Raw genomic sequence first — 22,368 nt, forward strand, 5'->3', positions numbered from 1 at the left:
ACGTCCTCGTGCCTCACTACAGAAGACGACCACGTCCTCGTGCCTCACTACAGGAGACGACCACGTCCTCGTGCCTCACTACAGAAGATGACCACGTCCTCGTGCCTCACTACAGAAGATGACCACGTCCTCGTGCCTCAATAAGAGACAGCCATGGCCTCGTGCCTCACTACACTGCCTCGTGATCTTCCACTTGCCAGTTATCTCACCCATAACGTCAGTTAACACGCCCTGCGTGCCGGCTGTGTGCCGGTGAAGGCCTGCTGGACGACACCTTACCCTGACCAACCAGCTGGTGATGCTTGATGGCCTCGGAGTCGATTGACTTGTAATATTCGACGTTTATTCACTTGTTCGACTCGTCACACTTCTGTTGTGGTTCAGCCGGTAATTGTGATTCGTCCTATGATCATGGCAAGGTCCCCAGTCACAGTGTAGGGACGTCTCTGTGAGAACATCAGGGAGGAAAGCTAAGCTTGAACCAAACTGGCCAGAGGGAAAAAGCTTTATGGTAAAGCTAGTACTCCGGCATGATATATAACGTCATATACTCGTCTTCTGATGAATCTTGAAGTGTATTTGAAGGTTAGAGTCTTCCTGAACAGGCTTCGAGTCGGGTAAAAATGTTTTTTGATGATTTGTGATGCAAACTCTTCCTCCGAGGTTTCAAATGTCTCGTCAGTCAACTCGCTGCGAAAAATGGAACACTTTAAAAAACAATTATGAGACGGAATTTCTCTTGGTCACTTTGCACCGTGGGTGTGAGTTGAGGATGTGAGGCTTGTGAGACACATGCACCTGAAGCAGTGTGAGATGAAAGAGATTCCTTACACTGAAATAAGAGCATTTGACGTCCACAGAAATGTACTAAGATGTCTGTTTTCCATATGGGAATTAGGCGATCTTTATGTTGAAAGCTAATCTGATGGTCGACAGTCAAACGGCTTCATTGTAGTGGGAAATGTGCGTGAGTAAGCTGGAGTGCTTGTGTTCGAGCGCAACCGAGATGTTTTGTTGTCTCTCAACACTTGAGTGTGTAGGTAGTGTTCTGTGGTTTCCTGGCTTAAGTTTCTTCAGATATTACTTGTCTTAAGTGTATCCACCAACTTATATACACTTCCATGACGGGATGTTTACGGATTTGTTTTAGAACTAACGTTTAACTTTCTTTATATTTAACTGAAACGAGAGGATCTGAACGATGTTTATTAACTGAATTTACTAAGGATGAGAACTTTTATTCTATGTTATTTAGTATCATATCCTTTTGATATCATAAATTCAGTCTGGGATTCGATTGATAACAGTACACTTACCATGATGAAAACCAGCCCCTGAAATGATGACTTTAAACGTAAGGTATGTATATATGGTTGATTATTTGTATATAACATTAGAACGGAGAAATATATAAACTTGATCAGAATACAATACCTGGTTAACTTTCATATATATATATATATATATATATATATATATATATATATATATATATATATATATGCCGTCTCATAGCCAGAACATGCGAAGGCAAATGTCAGATCATTGTGGCCTGTAAATTATCTGTGTGGGTTGGGAGCTGCCGTAAATATCAGGAGCGGGTTGCCAGCTTGGCCGCTCTAGTTTGGCTCACCAACCTCCTCAGTTAATGTTATTTTTTTCCCCGCGATGCTTGACGATATACGACTCGCTCTGGCAAGTTGGTGCCTACGCCTGCAAGTGCGTGTTTAGTCTAGGAGAAATAAAGAACTTCTTGTGATCTCCTTCACTTTCCGCTGCGTGATTTTATCGTTGTGGGGTCGTCCTCAGGCACTGACGGCCCTGGGGTAGACAGAGTGTTTACAACGTCTTTGGTACTGGGGAGACAGACGCAGATCAGTTGTGACAGTGAGAGATAACTTGAGGAGTCGTGAGATCTTCCCACACCCCACACACACACACACACACACACACACACACACACACGAGAGACATCTCGTCCCTGACAGTCACCTGCGCCATGAGTCAAGGACCTTGGCACTCTCTCCCCTATCTCTTGGCGCTCATCACCCACTTGACCTCCCCCTACTTCTCTCTCTCTCTCTCTCTCTCTCTCTCTCTCTCTCTCTCTCTCTCTCTCTCTCTCTCTCTCTCTCTCTCTCTCTCTCTCTCTCTCTCTCTCTCTCTCTCTCTCTCTCTCTCTCCACAGACTTCATCATTTCTCACATCGTCTCCAGTTACTGCATCAGCAGTCACCTGGACAATCTCTGACTGTCTTATCTCGTAACGTTGGCGGGAGCGACAACCACTTTAGCTGTCTCGTCGCGTCGTGTTCCCAATTTGTCACACACAAACACACACACACACACACACACACACACACACACACTCGTCTCTGCCTGTCTCTGCAGCGTGACCACCACACAGCACGGCATCACCCCACACGACTCAGGCAGGTCCTGACGCATCGCAGGTCACTGAGGTGACTTAGTCAGCAGAATTTCGAGAGATCATCACTAGCAGGTGATGTGCCTTGTTACCTGCACCCCCTCAAGTACGACGATGTGTGACTTTTGGGTTCTACTGAACCTTGGGTATGACAGCTTGGCCTTTGACCTGAGCCTTTAAGGATCAGATCAAATAAGAAGTCATACTCAAAGATCGAACAACCGTCTGCCTCAAGGGTCGTACAAGTTAGTCGTAACCAAACAGAAGACCCTCACTGTTTGAAGACTTGACTGTTCAAGTTCTGTACATTTTGTTCGTCTGAACACCTGTGACCGTCATGTTTGCTTCAGTATTTCATTCCATCCCAATCTTCCTGTGAGTCAACTTCTGTAGTGTTTCACACCAAGTATTCCATCTGAACCCTCTGCACTGAACCCTCTGCACTGAACCCTCTGCACTGAACCCTCTGCACTGAATCAACTCTCCCGGTGTTTTAACACTCCATGTTGTATCTGTTTCCCTCGCCCTCCCTCTTGCCAAACTTCCCGCGCTGAAGCTTTGTGTCTTCATATTTGACAGTCTTGTTTGGAAGTTGTATCTTGACCTTCAGTTTACACATGTTCCCTTTTGACACCTCTCGTGTTCTTTGCTCTTATAATTCTTGTGTCTATTTCAATTTGTCTTTTCATGATTTTCTGGTACTACAGCGTTGAAGTGATACAGGGAAGACGTTAGGAAAATGTTTAGATGATAAAGATAAATGTGTTTAAATGAAGTAATATTTTTGGTTGATGTAGGCAGATGTGATCGTGATGGCTTACATTAATCAGTGGGTAGTAGATAATTATTATCTTGTCGACCCACCATCCCCTGAGTTGACCCACATATTGAACTCTCTATTGACGAGTGATCGTAGATAAATGTTCAAACGAAGAATTAACAAACTGCTGAGGTAAAATGAGACATCTAACAGGTGACCGACTATGTGAATAAAGAAGAAAGGTTTGGGCGATTAAACCAGACGATTCTCGAACCTTTGGCCCAGCTTATGGTTGTGTGGTTGATTTATGGTTGAGGTGGGAATTCAGGTGTTGATACACGCTTTACAGTGGCAGATGCAACACTGCCTGTAAGGCAACACTGAAGGTGATGTGTTCTGTTGAGTTTCCATGTGATATCATTGTCATATACTCTTCATTCCCTTCTTCTTTGTCTTCTTCTTCTTCTTCTTGTTCTTCTTCTTCTTCTTCTTCTTCTTCTTCTTCTTCTTCTTCTTCTCCTTCTTCTTCTTCTTCCTCTTCTTCTTCTTCTTTTTCACTTCTTCATCTTCTCCTTTTCAGTTCCCCGTCCACGGAGCTCTGGTTCTGTGAGGCAATCTTGGCTCCTGTGAAAGATGACAAATGTCCAGCAGTCGATCTGATCGGACGCTCAATAATATATTTCCAGGAATTTTGTATAAGTTGTTTCCGAAATGATTCGCTGTGACACTTTTGGTGGTCCTTCATCATCATGATCAGGGTCACAAGTGCCCCACATCTGAGGTCACATATTTATCTAACGTGTGACAAAAACGCTTCAAATATGATTCTCACAACATTGCTTAATACAGAAACATATCTAGTGTGGCTCGCATATGTATATATGTACATGTGTATACTTATACACATGTCCAGAGGCGGGTAACAAAGACGGTGCCAAGAATTAAGAGAACTGTGACAGCGAAATGTTCGATGCGTAAATTTGACCGTCTCACAGCGGTGACTTGCTCACAACTTGATGTTTTCACACCAGTTAGACGACGTTATCAGTGAACGGTTCTCTGAAGGATGAAGCGACTGAACAACCAGATGATGTAACGTGAAATCTAACAAGAAAATTATAAGAAAAGATGTCAGTAAAGTGCCTTTGTTGTATAGGATGGGGAGGTTAATGGGAGGGTAGCTCTTATCACAACCTCTCTCTCTCTCTCTCTCTCTCTCTCTCTCTCTCTCTCTCTCTCTCTCTCTCTCTCTCTCTCTCTCTCTCTCTCTCTCTCTCTCTCTCTCTCTCTCTCTCTCTCCAAACCCGGGGAAGTAGGCAATATCAGCAGTCATGGTGTGGTGAAAGTAGGCTTTATATACAACCCCAGGGGAAGTAGGTAGTTTTTTACAGCCTAGGAAATAGGGCAGTATTTACAACCTTGGCAAGAAAGTTGTGTTTATAGTCGGGAGAAATAGGCAGTGTTTACAATCCTTGGCGTAGTGGCTTTGGTCATCCGTTTACATTCACCTGTGTTGTATTTACACTTTACTTACAGCCGGATCTTCCTTCTGTTTGTCTTTTATGTCTTGATCTTGACGTTCTTGTGTTCCATTACCAATTTGTTTAACTTTTTTTTGTCTTTGCTACTGTGTTCTGTTCCCTCTGGTTCGCCTCCTTCATCGTTGTAATTCCTTTGTCTTCCTCTTCCACTGGTTATCATCTTATCTTTACTTCTGGTGTTGAGGTGTGAGGGGAGTCAGCTGGCGTGCTGCCAAACAAGAATTTGGCCAGCGGTAGAGATATCCAGGGAGACCTGAGTTGTCACTGCCAAGGCTGGCCAAGGTTGGCCTGGCCTGGCCTGGCCCACATAGGCTGATGCCAGCCAGCCACAGTTACCTCCCCCAACTTCACCAAAAATCGAAGGAAACGCAGATAGAACAGTTGAATGTTAGCAGTGATGGACCTCAGTTCAGTCCAAAGATCAACTATCTTTTTTTTCACTTTCCTCAACTTTGTCATGATCTCCACACTCTTGTGAACCTTTCAGTACATGATCCTTCCCAGAGTCCTCACCTCCCAGTACCCGTCCTCTCCAGTCAGAATCCACGAGAGATATTCACAGCCTTATCTCCAGCTGCCTGGGGCTGGACGCGACAGGTGAGTGCGACAGTTGATGGTCATTAGTGAGAGTCGATGGCTATTGGTCCTTGGGAGAAAGTAGCGAAGCTTATCAACGATGTCGGACTGTCGGCACTCGAAGGGGACAAAAAGGAAACGTTCTGTGGAACGGGAATGCCACTCTCTAACGTCGGTTTATCAAAGTATGTCATTATAGAGCAAAGTCAAATGTTGGACTGGGCAACACTGAAGGCTTGCCTCTTGTACGTCGAAGGTTCTCTCTGCTCGTGCACAAAAGTTGTTCTCCAGTCTAGGTCTTAAGTGAAATATTAAAAACGATTCAAAAAAGATAACCGATAAAGAAGATGAAAAAGTATCTAAGAATTTTGAAGAAAGTGCAGGACCTTCGTGTAGAAATGTTCAGGTCTCGTTTGTTGGAAAAAAGACATGGAGTAGATCAAGAGTTCCAAAGTTTAGAAGTGTAGAGAAAGATGCAGACATAACAACGGCCCAGCCTTTAGTTGCCCACAGACACATACATACTCATCATGTGATGCATGGGTTCGTCGGATATTACGTGGTCTCGCTAATATGGATTCTTAGATCATTCTAAATGTTAACAACCCTGTTAGTAAATATCATTTTGCCCCACAGAGGTAAAATGTTTGCCCACAAGTTTGTAGGCATTACTACGTGTGATATCGGATGAATCAAGTCTTAAGCAGCTTTTTATATAAAGATTATCAAAACCTATGATTAGTTTGAATGCTTGTATTAGATCACCTCTTAATCTTCTTTTTTCTAAGCTAAATAGATTGAAGTTGTTTAATCTGCTCTCGTAGGATTTCTTTCTCAGCCCGGGAATCATCTTGGCAGCTCGATGCTGCACTCCCTCCTTTCTCTGTCTTTTTTCAAGTTGGGTGACCAAAACTGACGACAATATTCAAGATGTACACAAACCAATGAATTGTAAAGAGTAGCAATAATTTCCCTGGACGTAAACTCGAAGGCTCCACCTATGAATTCAAGAATGTTGTTCGCTCGTTTCACTGTTTCTGTGCACTGCTTATTTGGCTTTAGGTCACAAGAGATTATTTCTCCCAAATCTTTTTCCCCGTGTACCTTTTGCAGTTCAACGTAATTCATACTGTAGCTTACATTTTCGTTTTTACTGCCGATATGTAAAACTCTGCAAATCATCGATATTACATTCATTTGCTACTTATGAGCCCAGCCCATCAAGGTGTCTAAGTCAGTTTCCAGCTACTGATGTTCGTGGTCTTTTGTAGACATATTTCGCAGCTTTGTATCATCAGCGAATATTAATATCTTTCAATGCAGCCCATTATCAGTATCATTAATATATATGAGGAAGAGAACCGGTCCCAAGATCCATCCTTGTGGCACTCCACTTGTTGCGTCTAACCATTCTGAGGCTTGACCATCAATCACAACTCTTTGTTTATGGCCAGCTAATCAATTTCTCATCCACTGAAACACAACCCCATCGATGTGACTGATTTTTTGCTCGTGACCTTTGATGCGAAACCTCATCAAAAACAGCTTGAAAACCCAGATAAATAACACAAACTGCTTGACTTTATAGTCAAATAGGCATGGAGACTGTTGCCTCCCCAGATGTGACGCAACACACCGTTCAAGAACATATCAGTCTTTTATATAATAGAAACAGCTGTTTCGAAGGGAAAACATTGCAGCAAGTAAACAGGATTCCCAGTTTCTTCAAATGTGTTGTTATCAGGAGAGATCAGATCTTACGGTGATACCCGGGGATCTTGTGTTGAGCTGTGGACTTACAGAGTTATCAAAGAAGATGAGGAAGGTATGAGGAGTTTTACAAAGAAGAAATGGGAGGAAATTGGTTTCAATGGCGTTACACCATTCTTGGTTGAATGTGCCTCACTGGAATGTTCAATCCAAATATGAGTTGTTTTGAGGAAGTTGAGGAGCAGGGACGGACATCGAGGACGAGAGACCTCGGCGGATTCGAGAAGGAATAAGAAAGAACTGGAATGTTGAGTGGTCGGCGTGTGAGTGTATCTAGTTATCTACAGAAGAAACAAAACCGTTAATCTAAAGGATATAATCACAGGAGACGAGACAGTTTCCTGAGGAACGCCAATGTTGAGAAAGAAAGAGGGAAAAGTTGATCCATAAGTATTGTATTTCCGAGATATAAGATCATTTTGCTGGTGTTGTTAAGTTAATGAAAAAAATGTTTGTGAGTTTATCTGGAACTAAATATTGTGATTATGAGTATTTTGAATTGCATGACTCATAAACCTTGCATTATTCAAACGGGTTTTCACAAAGTTAGATTCTTCAAGAATGAGCATCAAGGATAAATGAAAGAAAAAACTCGTCTTTCAAACCATTACGCGAGCTGTGTAGCTAAAGATTATCCCCAGAGGATATGACGAGGTGGAGGAAGCTTTTGGCAAAGCTTTGTGAGTCTTGCTCGGGTGGTTTTGGAAAGATTAAAAAGCTTGTAAAAAAAACTCTTTGGCCTGAGGTTGAGGTCGGTTCGCCTGTGTGAGCTACACTTCCAACTAAATGTCTTACATCACAGTTGAGAATTCTCAGGTCAACGCAGAATGATTTCATCGGGAGGGTAACTGTACACACCCATAAAGTTGTGGTCACTCACCGTTGTAGTCACTCACCGTTGTAGTCACTCACCGTTGTGGTCACTCACCGTTGTGGTCACTCACCGTTGTGGTCACTCACCGTTGTGGTCACTCACCGTTGTGGTCACTCACCGTTGTAGTCACTCACCGTTGTAGTCACTCACCGTTGTAGTCACTCACCGTTGTGGTCACTCACCGTTGTGGTCACTCACCGTTGTGGTCACTCACCGTTGTAGTCACTCACCGTTGTGGTCACTCACCGTTGTAGTCACTCACCGTTGTAGTCACTCACCGTTGTAGTCACTCACCGTTGTAGTCACTCACCGTTGTAGTCACTCACCGTTGTAGTCACTCACCGTTGTAGTCACTCACCGTTGTAGTCACTCACCGTTGTAGTCACTCACCGTTGTAGTCACTCACCGTTGTAGTCACTCACCGTTGTAGTCACTCACCGTTGTAGTCACTCACCGTTGTAGTCACTCACCGTTGTGGTCACTCACCGTTGTGGTCACTCACCGTTGTGGTCACTCACCGTTGTGGTCACTCACCGTTGTGGTCACTCACCGTTGTAGTCACTCACCGTTGTGGTCACTCACCGTTGTAGTCACTCACCGTTGTAGTCACTCACCGTTGTAGTCACTCACCGTTGTGGTCACTCACCGTTGTGGTCACTCACCGTTGTAGTCACTCACCGTTGTAGTCACTCACCGTTGTAGTCACTCACCGTTGTAGTCACTCACCGTTGTGGTCACTCACCGTTGTGGTCACTCACCGTTGTGGTCACTCACCGTTGTGGTCACTCACCGTTGTGGTCACTCACCGTTGTGGTCACTCACCGTTGTGGTCACTCACCGTTGTGGTCACTCACCGTTGTAGTCACTCACCGTTGTAGTCACTCACCGTTGTAGTCACTCACCGTTGTAGTCACTCACCGTTGTGGTCACTCACCGTTGTAGTCACTCACCGTTGTAGTCACTCACCGTTGTGGTCACTCACCGTTGTGGTCACTCACCGTTGTGGTCACTCACCGTTGTAGTCACTCACCGTTGTAGTCACTCACCGTTGTAGTCACTCACCGTTGTAGTCACTCACCGTTGTGGTCACTCACCGTTGTAGTCACTCACCGTTGTAGTCACTCACCGTTGTAGTCACTCACCGTTGTAGTCACTCACCGTTGTGGTCACTCACCGTTGTAGTCACTCACCGTTGTAGTCACTCACCGTTGTAGTCACTCACCGTTGTAGTCACTCACCGTTGTAGTCACTCACCGTTGTAGTCACTCACCGTTGTAGTCACTCACCGTTGTAGTCACTCACCGTTGTGGTCACTCACCGTTGTAGTCACTCACCGTTGTAGTCACTCACCGTTGTGGTCACTCACCGTTGTGGTCACTCACCGTTGTAGTCACTCACCGTTGTGGTCACTCACCGTTGTAGTCACTCACCGTTGTGGTCACTCACCGTTGTGGTCACTCACCGTTGTAGTCACTCACCGTTGTAGTCACTCACCGTTGTAGTCACTCACCGTTGTGGTCACTCACCGTTGTGGTCACTCACCGTTGTGGTCACTCACCGTTGTGGTCACTCACCGTTGTAGTCACTCACCGTTGTGGTCACTCACCGTTGTGGTCACTCACCGTTGTGGTCACTCACCGTTGTGGTCACTCACCGTTGTAGTCACTCACCGTTGTAGTCACTCACCGTTGTAGTCACTCACCGTTGTAGTCACTCACCGTTGTAGTCACTCACCGTTGTAGTCACTCACCGTTGTGGTCACTCACCGTTGTGGTCACTCACCGTTGTAGTCACTCACCGTTGTAGTCACTCACCGTTGTAGTCACTCACCGTTGTAGTCACTCACCGTTGTAGTCACTCACCGTTGTAGTCACTCACCGTTGTAGTCACTCACCGTTGTGGTCACTCACCGTTGTAGTCACTCACCGTTGTGGTCACTCACCGTTGTAGTCACTCACCGTTGTAGTCACTCACCGTTGTAGTCACTCACCGTTGTGGTCACTCACCGTTGTAGTCACTCACCGTTGTAGTCACTCACCGTTGTAGTCACTCACCGTTGTAGTCACTCACCGTTGTAGTCACTCACCGTTGTGGTCACTCACCGTTGTAGTCACTCACCGTTGTAGTCACTCACCGTTGTAGTCACTCACCGTTGTAGTCACTCACCGTTGTAGTCACTCACCGTTGTAGTCACTCACCGTTGTGGTCACTCACCGTTGTAGTCACTCACCGTTGTAGTCACTCACCGTTGTAGTCACTCACCGTTGTAGTCACTCACCGTTGTGGTCACTCACCGTTGTGGTCACTCACCGTTGTGGTCACTCACCGTTGTGGTCACTCACCGTTGTGGTCACTCACCGTTGTGGTCACTCACCGTTGTAGTCACTCACCGTTGTGGTCACTCACCGTTGTGGTCACTCACCGTTGTGGTCACTCACCGTTGTGGTCACTCACCGTTGTAGTCACTCACCGTTGTAGTCACTCACCGTTGTAGTCACTCACCGTTGTAGTCACTCACCGTTGTAGTCACTCACCGTTGTGGTCACTCACCGTTGTAGTCACTCACCGTTGTAGTCACTCACCGTTGTAGTCACTCACCGTTGTGGTCACTCACCGTTGTAGTCACTCACCGTTGTAGTCACTCACCGTTGTAGTCACTCACCGTTGTAGTCACTCACCGTTGTGGTCACTCACCGTTGTGGTCACTCACCGTTGTGGTCACTCACCGTTGTGGTCACTCACCGTTGTAGTCACTCACCGTTGTAGTCACTCACCGTTGTAGTCACTCACCGTTGTAGTCACTCACCGTTGTGGTCACTCACCGTTGTAGTCACTCACCGTTGTGGTCACTCACCGTTGTAGTCACTCACCGTTGTAGTCACTCACCGTTGTGGTCACTCACCGTTGTGGTCACTCACCGTTGTGGTCACTCACCGTTGTGGTCACTCACCGTTGTAGTCACTCACCGTTGTGGTCACTCACCGTTGTAGTCACTCACCGTTGTAGTCACTCACCGTTGTGGTCACTCACCGTTGTAGTCACTCACCGTTGTAGTCACTCACCGTTGTGGTCACTCACCGTTGTAGTCACTCACCGTTGTGGTCACTCACCGTTGTGGTCACTCACCGTTGTAGTCACTCACCGTTGTGGTCACTCACCGTTGTGGTCACTCACCGTTGTGGTCACTCACCGTTGTGGTCACTCACCGTTGTAGTCACTCACCGTTGTAGTCACTCACCGTTGTAGTCACTCACCGTTGTAGTCACTCACCGTTGTAGTCACTCACCGTTGTGGTCACTCACCGTTGTAGTCACTCACCGTTGTGGTCACTCACCGTTGTAGTCACTCACCGTTGTAGTCACTCACCGTTGTAGTCACTCACCGTTGTAGTCACTCACCGTTGTGGTCACTCACCGTTGTAGTCACTCACCGTTGTGGTCACTCACCGTTGTAGTCACTCACCGTTGTGGTCACTCACCGTTGTGGTCACTCACCGTTGTGGTCACTCACCGTTGTGGTCACTCACCGTTGTGGTCACTCACCGTTGTGGTCACTCACCGTTGTGGTCACTCACCGTTGTAGTCACTCACCGTTGTAGTCACTCACCGTTGTGGTCACTCACCGTTGTGGTCACTCACCGTTGTGGTCACTCACCGTTGTAGTCACTCACCGTTGTGGTCACTCACCGTTGTAGTCACTCACCGTTGTGGTCACTCACCGTTGTGGTCACTCACCGTTGTAGTCACTCACCGTTGTGGTCACTCACCGTTGTAGTCACTCACCGTTGTGGTCACTCACCGTTGTGGTCACTCACCGTTGTAGTCACTCACCGTTGTGGTCACTCACCGTTGTGGTCACTCACCGTTGTGGTCACTCACCGTTGTAGTCACTCACCGTTGTGGTCACTCACCGTTGTGGTCACTCACCGTTGTAGTCACTCACCGTTGTGGTCACTCACCGTTGTGGTCACTCACCGTTGTAGTCACTCACCGTTGTGGTCACTCACCGTTGTGGTCACTCACCGTTGTAGTCACTCACCGTTGTGGTCACTCACCGTTGTAGTCACTCACCGTTGTAGTCACTCACCGTTGTAGTCACTCACCGTTGTGGTCACTCACCGTTGTGGTCACTCACCGTTGTGGTCACTCACCGTTGTAGTCACTCACCGTTGTGGTCACTCACCGTTGTGGTCACTCACCGTTGTAGTCACTCACCGTTGTAGTCACTCACCGTTGTAGTCACTCACCGTTGTGGTCACTCACCGTTGTAGTCACTCACCGTTGTGGTCACTCACCGTTGTGGTCACTCACCGTTGTGGTCACTCACCGTTGTAGTCACTCACCGTTGTAGTCACTCACCGTTGTAGTCACTCACCGTTGTAGTCACTCACCGTTGTGGTCACTCACCGTTGTAGTCACTCACCGTTGTAGTCACTCACCGTTGTGGTCACTCACCGTTGTAGTCACTCACCGTTGTGGTCACTCACCGTTGTAGTCACTCACCGTTGTGGTCACTCACCGTTGTAGTCACTCACCGTTGTGGTCACTCACCGTTGTAGTCACTCACCGTTGTAGTCACTCACCGTTGTAGTCACTCACCGTTGTGGTCACTCACCGTTGTGGTCACTCACCGTTGTAGTCACTCACCGTTGTAGTCACTCACCGTTGTGGTCACTCACCGTTGTAGTCACGTGCTATCATAGTCACGTACCGTTATGGTCATGGACCACTGTAATCACGTACTGTTGCACCGGAGTACCGTTGCCCCGGCGTACCGTTGCCCCAGCGTACCGTTGCCCTGGCGTACCGTTGCCCCAGCGTGCCGTTGTGTTGAAGGATCGTACCGTCGTGTTGAAGGATCGTACCGTCTTCAAGAATCGTACCGTTGTGTTGAAGGATCGTACCGTTGTGTTGAAGGATCGTACCGTTGTGTTGAAGGATCGTACCGTCTTCAAGAATCGTACCGTTGTGTTGAAGGATCGTACCGTTGTGTTGAAGGATCGTACCGTTGTGTTGAAGGATCGTACCGTTGTGTTGAAGGATCGTACCGTTGTGTTGAAGGATCGTACCGTTGTGTTGAAGGATCGTACCGTCGTGTTGAAGGATCGTACCGTCTTCAAGGATCGTACCGTCTTCAAGGATCGTACCGTTGTGTTGAAGGATCGTACCGTCGTGTTGAAGGATCGTACCGTCTTCAAGGATCGTACCGTCTTCAAGGATCGTACCGTCGTGTTGAAGGATCGTACCGTCTTCAAGGATCGTACCGTCGTGTTGAAGGATCGTACCGTCTTCAAGGATCGTACCGTTGTGTTGAAGGATCGTACCGTTGTGTTGAAGGATCGTACCGTCTTCAAGAATCGTACCGTTGTGTTGAAGGATCGTACCGTTGTGTTGAAGGATCGTACCGTTGTGTTGAAGGATCGTACCGTCTTCAAGGATCGTACCGTTGTGTTGAAGGATCGTACCGTCTTCAAGGATCGTACCGTCGTGTTGAAGGATCGTACCGTCGTGTTGAAGGATCGTACCGTTGTGTTGAAGGATCGTACCGTTGTGTTGAAGGATCGTACCGTCTTCAAGGATCGTACCGTCTTCAAGGATCGTACCGTCGTGTTGAAGGATCGTACCGTCTTCAAGAATCGTACCGTTGTGTTGAAGGATCGTACCGTTGTGTTGAAGGATCGTACCGTCGTGTTGAAGGATCGTACCGTTGTGTTGAAGGATCGTACCGTCTTCAAGAATCGTACCGTTGTGTTGAAGGATCGTACCGTTGTGTTGAAGGATCGTACCGTTGTGTTGAAGGATCGTACCGTTGTGTTGAAGGATCGTACCGTTGTGTTGAAGGATCGTACCGTCTTCAAGGATCGTACCGTCTTCAAGAATCGTACCGTTGTGTTGAAGGATCGTACCGTCTTCAAGGATCGTACCGTCTTCAAGGATCGTACCGTCTTCAAGGATCGTACCGTCTTCAAGGATCGTACCGTCTTCAAGGATCGTACCGTCTTCAAGGATCGTACCGTCTTCAAGGATCGTACCGTCTTCAAGGATCGTACCGTCTTCAAGGATCGTACCGTCTTCAAGGATCGTACCGTCTTCAAGGATCGTACCGTTGTGTTGAAGGATCGTACCGTCTTCAAGGATCGTACCGTCTTCAAGAATCGTACCGTTGTGTTGAAGGATCGTACCGTCGTGTTGAAGGATCGTACCGTCTTCAAGGATCGTACCGTCTTCAAGGATCGTACCGTCTTCAAGGATCGTACCGTCTTCAAGGATCGTACCGTCTTCAAGGATCGTACCGTCGTGTTGAAGGATCGTACCGTCTTCAAGGATCGTACCGTTGTGTTGAAGGATCGTACCGTCGTGTTGAAGGATCGTACCGTCGTGTTGAAGGATCGTACCGTCTTCAAGAATCGTACCGTTGTGTTGAAGGATCGTACCGTCTTCAAGGATCGTACCGTCTTCAAGAATCGTACCGTTGTGTTGAAGGATCGTACCGTCTTCAAGGATCGTACCGTCTTCAAGGATCGTACCGTCTTCAAGGATCGTACCGTCTTCAAGGATCGTACCGTCGTGTTGAAGGATCGTACCGTTGTGTTGAAGGATCGTACCGTCTTCAAGGATCGTACCGTTGTGTTGAAGGATCGTACCGTCTTCAAGGATCGTACCGTCGTGTTGAAGGATCGTACCGTTGTGTTGAAGGATCGTACCGTCTTCAAGAATCGTACCGTTGTGTTGAAGGATCGTACCGTCTTCAAGAATCGTACCGTTGTGTTGAAGGATCGTACCGTCTTCAAGGATCGTACCGTCGTGTTGAAGGATCGTACCGTCTTAAAGGATCGTACCGTCGTGTTGAAGGATCGTACCGTTGAGCTGAACGCACTGTAATGGACATGATCTGTGCAAGATATATCTGGCATCAACATCTGCTAATGTTGCTTCATCTTGAAATAAACTCATTTTGCAGAATTAGTTTCAGTTATTTCATAATCACTTTATGACATTTTTCTCTGAATGATTATAATTCATATTCATTTTTCTTAAGGACCTCAAGTTGGCGTTTTCTTTTTAGTAATAAGAATTTCTTGTCGGCAACATTACTTAAAAGTCTGGCCGTAAATCTCGACCACATTAAGTGGTTTGGTTTTCGATAAGACAAAGAGAAAGCCTATCGATCCTCAGGCCAAAAGGTCAAAGGTCAGTATGATTGTCATCCGACTATGTGGGAAGGTTTGTTTACTACACGACCAATCTTGTTCAAACTTTCTCTCGTTTATCTGATTCGTTATTTATTCATATGTTTGTTGATTCATTTATTCATTTACATATTTTCTTATTCATTTAATGATTTATTCATATATTGGTTTTGCGCGGGTGGTAAGAAGGGACATGGGTTGATATCAAGGTCGAAGGTCATGGTCAAGGGGTCTCTCTCTCTCTCTCTCTCTCTCTCTCTCTCTCTCTCTCTCTCTCTCTCTCTCTCTCTCTCTCTCTCTCTCTCTCTCTCTCTCTCTCTCTCTCTCTCTCTCTCTCACAAGACTGCTAGCTTACTTTCATCCAGTGGTGGAGGGGAGTTGGTATAACTCTTAGTAACTGCCTCATATATCACCCATTTTTTTCCGCGGTTCTGCAATAAAAGTGTCAGAGCTAATGAGCATTTGAGTGAGGCTTTCCCCTTGGCAGCCAGAATGAACCAGATTGTACTTCCCTCTGAATCTTGATGGTAAACTGACGATAAACGACACTTTTTTGTTTTTACTTAAGTAACCACGTCAGCTTTAAGGTTGTGTATTTCGAGTTTGCCATAAATGGGGTTTGCTTATATTATTATTTCTTTGTCAGGTGTACCGGTAGTGAATGACGTCATCTGTGCTGTGGACTTAACGAGGTAAGTTGAACATCAGTTCACCAGGAGAGGGAGTGTAGGATGTTAAGTTGAACAAGTTGTGTACACCAGGTGAGGGAGTGTAGGATGTTAAGTTGAACAAGTTGTGGTTGATTGAGGTGTTTTATAGGGACGTGTTACGTGGAGACAGGCTACACTCAAGCGTCCGTCAGTAGTGTACAGTAAGGTAGAGTGTTCCCTCGAGCACTTGTATGGCCAGGTAGAAGAATGAGGGGGAAGTCGTCCCCTGTGCACCCCATCCATCCTTCGTGCACCATCACCCTTCCCTTGTGCGCTAGGCCATCTCCTGTGCCGTAGGTGCAGTGAGCTGAGCGGCGCAGGTGGTGGTGAGGGAAGTGTGACTTGTTACAGGATCTGATCCAATTTAGTGTAATCCTCGAGTGATACCAATTGCTTGTCAGGCTCTCTGCCTCGGCTTGTTCTCTTTCCTTCTGCAATATATCTCTAATTGCCCACAACGCAAGTGTCCTTTAATTGCTCTCACCTCTGTTTCAAGCCGAACTTCAAGAATGTACTAAAATGAACTTACTCAGTGATTACTTAGTACCTAAGTTGGGTTTTAGTTACCACAATATTTATATGCCTTAGTGTTTTTACGATAAGTTCAATATTCCCGAGCAAATATGACGAAGAAATAGACATGGGAAACAGAGCACAACGTGGATGTGAAGTCTTGTAAACTCTCACTTCATGGATGATGTAGTAGACTTCTGGACAACCAATGTCAATTTCTTCACAGACTGGGAGCATTATTAGCACTAGTGGTAGACCTAGCAGTAGTAATTACATTATCATCATTATAGTTATCATTATCCATCTGATTGCCCACTTCTCCCTGATATTGTTGCCACTCGTGTGTCTGTGTGTCTATCCGTCTGTCTGTGTCTACTCAAGTCATGTGGACAACCGCCAGGCGTATTTGGTCGATGACGTCATGACTTCAACGAAGGACAAAAGAAATGAAAAAAAATCATCTTGTTTGGATGTTGTAGAACTTGTGCCGAGCTGAGCCAGTGTCGTGCCTCGCTGTAGCACGATACCCCTTCCATTGTACCGTCGCGTCGTGTTCAGGAGTCGTACCGTCGTGCTCGTAGGTCGTACCGGCGTGCTCGTAGGTCGTACCATCGTGCTCGTAGGTCGTACCATCGTGCTCGTAGGTCGTACCGGCGTGCTCGTAGGTCGTACCATCGTGCTCGTAGGTCGCACCGTCGTGCTCGTTGGTCGTACCATACAAGTTATTCCTTGGCGACACTTCAGATTCGTGGGAAACAGCGATGTGTCGGCGGTGTAGAGTGGCTTACGTCACTGACCAATGACGAGGAAGATGTAATCCTTTCCTGAGGTGATGAGGGTGACGCCAGCCAATGAATGGCAGCGCCAGGCTGGGTTCTGCTAAGCCTCCTGAGCCTCTGATTGGCGGTCTCTGTACCGTCACAAACGGAAATATAATCTGCATGATATAATTGCTAGTAATAAGATGACGTAGTAACTGTTGTATTACGGTACATATTAACATAACGACCACCTGATATAACGTAGGGTTAGGTTAGGTCATGGTGAAGGTCGGTATTCATGTAGTGGCAGAAGAGTACTGGTAACTGACGACTTGCCAGATCTAGGTACTAAAGCAACTCCCAGCTGTGTCTACTGTCCTTCACCCCCCCTCCCCCTCCCCTTCACCCAGCGGCATGAGGTGGGTCATGAGGGAACCGCTGAAATTTGCGCTGGCGACCATGTTAGGGCAAGGTGGGCGTGTCTCCAAGTACATACAATGGTGGTCTCCAGTGACCTGTCCCTCGCAGGTCACATCATGTGGTTCTCCAGTGACCTGTCCCTCGCAGGTCACATCATGTGGTTCTTCAGTGACCTGTCCCTCGCAGGTCACATCATGTGGTTCTTCAGTGACCTGTCCCTCGCAGGTCACATCATGTGGTTCATCAGTGACCTGTCCCTCGTAGGTCACATCATGTGGTTCATCAGTGACCTGTCCCTCGTAGGTCACATCATGGGGTTCTCCAGTGACCTGACTCTCGCAGGTCACGTCCGCATGACCCTCATCACCTGAGGTGTATGGTATGAGGGACGAGAGATCGTGCCCGCGTGAACATAATGAGGTTCTCTAGCCTTCTTGAGGGACACCTCATCAAAGTTTTCTGAACCAAAAAGTAAAAAATTTAAGGACGAATTTTTAATTTACTTTTGTGGGTCAAATGCGAGAAATGATGGTCTCGCGCCAGGCAAATATCGACCAGATTCGCCCAGTTGGAAAATTAATTCAGTTGCAAAAAAAGGAAACGTGAGAGAGACGGAGATGAGGGAAGGTCCTGAGGGGCACAGTGATGACGTTGTACGAGAGAGAGAGAGAGAGAGAGAGAGAGAGAGAGAGAGAGAGAGAGAGAGAGAGAGAGAGAGAGAGAGACCCATGATTTCCATACATCGTATCTCTGGTCTGTGACAAATTACCTTTATGGTTATACCTCATGATGGCGAGTATGAGAAGATGAATGACCTTCCTGGGAAGGGAAATATGGTCTCTAAATGGAAATATTCATAAGTAATGCTCAAGACTGTACGAAACTAAACAATAAACCATGTGAAGCAAACCTTGAATGGGACACCTAATGAGAGGGCGTGATGCTCTCGACCCAGAGGTAATTAGGCCCTTCATTCCCATCACAGTTAACGAGGTAGTAAGAACCACTCGTTACTGGCCTCACTTTTGTCCCCCCTCTCGTCACTTACTGACAGGAAGCCTGGCATCAAGGGCCATAAAACGATATAAATTGGGGGATTTACAGCAACCTGCTCTACGCATGTTCTGGGGAAAAACAGTAACACATTAGTATTGAGCGATGATATATATATATGTTTATATATATATATATATATATATATATATATATATATATATATATATATATATATATATATATATATATATATATATATATATATATATGTATATATCCCTGGAATAAGGTAGAATTAGGAGACAGAGAGAGAGAGAGAGAGAGAGAGAGAGAGAGAGAGAGAGAGAGAGAGAGAGAGAGAGAGTCAACCATGTTATCAAGTCAAACATTCACAAGTGCGGAACTAACACCAGCGTGGTCTTCATGTCTGATATTCTGTAATAAACATTGAGTGACCAGCTTGCTGAAGACATCAGTTATCAACTTGTCCAAAACATCATGGATTGTTGGCGTATCGGAAAAGACGTTGTGATGATACACTGGGAGAGCCATGTGTGGTCGCTGAATGCCAGAAGACAATTATGGTCATCTATTGCGAGGAAAAGCAACCTAGATATACCAGGAAATTGTTCTATCCTTTAAGAAGGATGGTACGACTGTTAAGCACGACGGTACGATCCATGCGGTGCACGACGGTACGATCCTTATGGTGCACGACGGTACTATCTCTATGGTGCACGACGGTATGACGTTTGAGCTGAATGGTTATGATTCTTGGATATGATGGATGGTATGGGTCAAGTCATCATACCATAGTGTCGTAACGTCGTGCTGAAGGCCTCAATCATATCGGGCCCAAAGCATTATGTCCGTCAGTATTATAATCACCCATGATCGTATGGTCTTATTACTAACATTATAAACATGTATCATTGTTAACAAAAATACTAAAACAATGAGAACATTTTAGATTATACTTGTCTGAGTTGATTTCATTATATCTTCGTTGACTTATATGAGGGAAATGTTGAAAACTGTGGCTGGCTGGTGGGTGTAGCTGGGGCTACCTGCCCGTCATCATGAGCGGTGGATAGTTGTGGTCTCTTCTAGTTTTCTGTATCATGTGTAGCATTATATTGTACCTTACTGTCAACTCTCGTGAGTTTTACGACCAGCGTTTACAGGTTTTGTTGTCAATGTTCCCGGGTTTTACCGTCAACGTTACCTGGGATTTACTATAAACCTTTATGCAAGTCTTCCCAGAGAGACAAGGAAGGAAACTCACTCACACTGGTATAATGTTTGTGGCCGGGAGGCAGGCGGTGCCCAGGTGAGGTACTACCTGGTAATGTGTGGAGTGAAGGCCACTCCTGCCTAGGGTGATGAAGCCTCACGCTCTCTACCACACACTATGTCGGAGCCTCGTACTGTCTGCCACACACTGTCTGTGTTGGAGCCTCGTACTGTCTGCCACACACACTGTCTGTGTTGGAGCCTCGTACTGTCTGCCACACACTGTCTCAGTGCTAGAGTGCTGTACTGTACCATGTATTGCAAGTTACATTACAGTATATGTAACTTGTAATACTAGTTTTATCGAGCATATAAGATTTGTTTCTAAGGATATGTGCTTCAATTTACTACATATACGTAATATGTACATGTTACTACTACTATAAAGTACTGCATATTACAGTGTAAAGTGCAAGATAATAGTCACTTTACGAACACACTTGAGGGTGTTCAGTCAGAGGAGGAGAGAATCACTCAGTGGTGTCTGATCTTGGTGTAAACCACACCCTCTGTGTAGTGAGTGTTAACGCTGACCTAACCTTACCCGACGTAAGATCAACTTCTGTAAGACCTTGGCAATAGGATCAACTCCCACCCCTTTTCCTTTGCCATTAGTCCACATGTTGTATGTATGACACAAGACGACTTTCCTCGTAAGCAGTCAACTGATGGTTCCCACCTTCTCTCAAAAGGCTATAATCAATCAATCTTGTCTAACACATTTACATTTGTACGAGACAATTAGAACAATCACATTCGCCCACAGCGAAACAAATATATTTACCTGTAAATTGTTCTTTGTTGCTTTTTTAAAGGAAGATTTGATGTGTCTGTGTACAGTGGCCCAGATATTCCCTAACGATGTTGATGGAATGACTTGAGTGAGTCAGTTAACTGAGTCAAACTTCGTCACCAGCAGAGGTTGGGAGGTGGGTTATTGTTTACAATATCGCTCGGTTTTGCCTGTTGGATCAGAAGGAACATATTACATGATCCTCAAACCTTCGTCTGGTTATGATGGTCCATTTGACATGAATGAAAGGTATCCAGTTCACTCTCCAACTGTTACACTTTTCTGAAAGTCTCTGAATGAATTAAGAAGTCGAATGGTCGTGGAAAGAGTGAGGTATATCTCTTCCCCCACAACTCGTTTTCTCATGCAAATTCTTGGAAACAGAGCACAGTGGCCTGATGGGTTCACAGTCGCCTTCCACCATATAGGAAATGTGTCACACACAATCTAGCCAGCGAGAGTTCCCATCAATTATTCCTCGGGGTCACTTGTTCGATGCCCGGACATACACAGGTATACCGTTAGGTAAACACTTATGGGAAATACCTGTTCCTCTGTAAGTGCATATGTAGATGCGCTATATCATTATCATACAACTTTTGTCCATTTTACGTTACGGTTGCCTATTTGCTGTAATTACTGAGGTAGTTCTCTCACGTAGAGGAATGAAATATATATATATATATATATATATATATATATATATATATATATATATATATATATATATATATATATATATATATATATACATATTGTCAAGTGTGGTATGGGGAAAATATATATATACGCACAAATATGATTCTTAAGATAAATATCCATCGTATATTTCAAATTCAAATATAGTTTCTGGGAATATTTGTGGAAAATGTAAATGTTATAAAGAAAATTGTGTTACGTTCTTTTTCATCGTTCAGAAGCGAGAGGAAAAAATTTAATATACATGTTTGTGGGTGTCTGTTTGTGTGTATGTCTGCGGGCTCCCTCCTCCAGTAACTATGACGGACACATTTTAAAAAGAAAGACTTTTCATTTCCTCCAAAACTCGTAAAAACTTTTCCTTGTGCCTTCTCATTCCCCTTCGTAATCTTCTCCATATTTCAATTAAGGCTCACCCTTGATGTGCACTTTGGTCCGTGACTGTAACCTCCAACGTAAAAAATATATATATATATATATATATATATATATATATATATATATATATATATATATATATATATATATATATAATTATTTATTCATTTATTATACTTTGTTGCTGTCTCCCGCTTTAGCGAGGTAGCGCAAGGAAACAGACGAAAGAATGGCCCGACCCACCCAAATACACACGCAGATGCACACACGTCCACACACGCAAATATGCATACCTATACATTTCAACATATACCTATATATACATACCCAGAAATATACATATATACACATGCACATAATTCATACTTGCTGCCTATATTCATTTCCATCGCCACTCCGCCACACATATAGTGACAACCCCCTCCCCCCGCATGCGCGCGAGGTAGCGCTAGGAAATGACAACAAAGGCCACATTCGTTCACACTCAGTCTCTAGCTGTCATGTATAACGCACCGAAACCACAGCTCCCTTTCCACATCCAGGCCCCACAGAACTTTCCATGGTTTACCCCAGACGCTTTACATGCCCTGGTTCAATCCATTGACAGCACGTCGACCCCGGTATGCCACTTCGTTCCAATTCACTCTATTCCTTGCACGATTTTCATC

The 22,368-nt window shown here is 45.5% G+C and overlaps 1 protein-coding gene across 11 annotated transcripts in view; it reads left to right on the top strand.

The window, feature by feature from the left end:
* LOC139746214 (octopamine receptor beta-2R-like) overlaps positions 1–22,368 on the top strand; it is a 413,324-nt gene that overhangs the window by 327,880 nt on the left and 63,076 nt on the right. For all 11 annotated transcript variants that reach the window (XR_011712112.1, XR_011712110.1, XR_011712107.1 and 8 more), the window contains one exon: positions 15,784–15,829. The gene's annotated coding sequence lies outside the window, so the exon portion shown is untranslated. The remainder of the gene's footprint in view (positions 1–15,783; positions 15,830–22,368) is intronic.

This window comes from Panulirus ornatus, chromosome 64 (assembly GCF_036320965.1).
Source record: "Panulirus ornatus isolate Po-2019 chromosome 64, ASM3632096v1, whole genome shotgun sequence".
NCBI lineage: Eukaryota > Metazoa > Arthropoda > Malacostraca > Decapoda > Palinuridae > Panulirus > Panulirus ornatus.